Source organism: Penaeus monodon, chromosome 42 (genome assembly GCF_015228065.2).
Source record: "Penaeus monodon isolate SGIC_2016 chromosome 42, NSTDA_Pmon_1, whole genome shotgun sequence".
Taxonomy (NCBI): Eukaryota; Metazoa; Arthropoda; class Malacostraca; order Decapoda; family Penaeidae; genus Penaeus; species Penaeus monodon.
In genome coordinates this window covers 31042395-31044894 of record NC_051427.1, presented here as the reverse complement: position 1 = coordinate 31044894, position 2500 = coordinate 31042395, and the positions used below count along the sequence as shown (strand labels likewise).

The 2500-nt window shown below is 35.4% G+C and overlaps 1 protein-coding gene across 1 annotated transcript in view; it reads left to right on the top strand.

Annotated features, from left to right (window-relative positions):
- Positions 1 to 2500, top strand: part of LOC119598946 (segmentation protein paired-like) — a gene marked incomplete at its 3' end in the record, with an annotated part of 10673 nt that overhangs the window by 7304 nt on the left and 869 nt on the right.

Genomic DNA, 2500 nt, shown 5'->3' with positions numbered 1-2500 from the left:
AACTCTAGTCACTGAATGACGAATCCATGTCGCTCTTCCCTTTGTAAGACTAAAGAGAATTTCCGCAGATTTAAACGCGGCTTGTGACACTCCCTCATTAACCCCCCTACCCCCACCCTCACAACAGTGTAAGGCTTGGCTCGAACTCACTTATCAAATGAACCATTCTGTGTGTGATAATTACAAGTGTGCTCGAGGGAAAAAGAGATATATTTGTTTGATTAAAATTACCACTTGAAAAAAAAAAAAAAAAATATATATATATCCCTATACTATTTAGTTCTTGGTAACTGTACGACTGTTAGTCTAACTGGAAAGTGTGCGTGTTGGTTAGAATTTGGCTTTGCGAAGCTTTTGTTACGAATTGCTCAAGAATTATTACAAAACCTGCTGTTTCCAAATATCAGTAATTACCACAGAGACATGATAAGTTTACTACATGATATTATATTAGTGGTAATACTAGTAACAGATGGCACAACCTAGTTTCTCATCAATAAGTCTTCATTCCTTATTTAAGAGATATACTCTTCATTTGACAAAAAACATTTTACATCCAAGTCTGCAGGATTTTATTGTAATAGAAACGGTAAATTCTATATTTTCAGTTTACTGTTGTGTTATTAACTTTTGTTTGAATACTATCAACGGTAGATAGATAATTTAAAACTGGTAATGATGTAAAATTAGTATGTCATCAGTAGATCTTTTTCCATTTATGCCCCCCCCCCCCTCTCTCTCTCTCTCTCTCTCTCTCTCTCTCTCTCTCTCTCTCTCTCTCTCTCTCTCTCTCTCTCTCTCTCTCTCTCTCTCTCTCTCTCTAGGAAATCTTAAATCTTACTCTCCTATATTTAAAAAAAATATATATCATTAAACTCACAAACACTTTTTTAACTTAATTTCAGTTGTTTGTATCACATGATGCAATAACATAAATATTACTTTATCCGTAGTTTCGTAACGTAATCTAGATGTAGCATGTTCGTTTTCAATTACCAAGATAAGAAACAACAGCAAACTATCGAACAGACATTACGTGTTGCTAGTGGTGTTCACGGGCTGACTTGGGTACAAACATGTGTTAGTCTTCGTGGAGTACTGGACTCTTTCTTCCGTTTATAAATTTCTTTAGTTTCTAGATGCTCTATTATATCACAGAATACTTCGTTCACATGTATGTTCATATATAGAAACACACACACACACACACACACACACACACACACACACACACACACACACACACACACACACACACACACACACACACACACACACACACACACACACACACACACACACGAGCGCGCGCGTACGCGCGCACATGTGTGTGTAAATATACATTATATATATATATATATATATATATATATATATATATATATATATATGAGTGTGTGTGTATGTATTTCTGTGTGTATATGTATATGCATATAGAGAGAGATAGAGAGATAAATTGATAAATTTATACAGATAATACGTAGTTGTGCCCGCATATATTATTAGGAACGACAATGTCAATAAGTTTAATCATAATAATAGCGACCATAAAAGTGATGTGATAATGATGATAATGACAAACATGATGCTGACATTAATAGTGAAGATGATGGTGATAATAAAAACATCAATGGTAATAGGAAAACAGGGATAATGATAAGTGGTATAAAGTACGAAAAAAATGCGATGTGTATGATAAAGGAAAAATTGCAAAAACAAAAAGCTTATATGGCACATGTAATTTCAGTGGCATAACAATGCGTAACCATGATGATCTTACATTATCACACACTGTGTAACGATAACGATATTACTTTATTATGCAACATATAGTAATGATGACCTCAGTATATTATTCACCATCATTACAGTGATGATAATAAAAAATGCATGCTTTAGTTACAATCACAGCCTTTAGTTACAACCCGTAGCAGTGTTTTTGGCCGTCTAGAATTCATAAGTGATATATTTCATGCTCCGTGAGTGATCTACTTTAAGCCATTTTGACCCTCTGAGCTCCAGACAAGCGTAAAACCTAGTGGTGAAGTGAAGACCCGTTTTGAGGACGATATGGCAACACTTCTTGTTCCGCATTGGCAACTGTAGCTCCTCCCACTTCCTCCGTTAACTCCCGCCCACTCGCCTTGAGCTTTAAAGAATATAGGAAAATTAAGACCAGTCGAACTTAGCTTTATTGCTGGTGAATCATTTTACACATTCACCTAAATTTTCAGCTATGATTTTAGGATTAAAAAGTCATTAATCTTGATACTATGTCATCCATATAAATGAAAGATTTTTTTTTCCTAAATACAATCAGTTTATCAATAATCGCGCGCGCGTGTGTTGTGTGTGTGTGTGTGTGTGTGTGTGTGTGTGTGTGTGTGTGTGTGTGTGTGTGTGTGTGTGTGTGTGTGTGTGCATTTATTTATGAATATATACATGTAAACACACACACAACACACACCACACACCCATTCACACACACACACACACACAC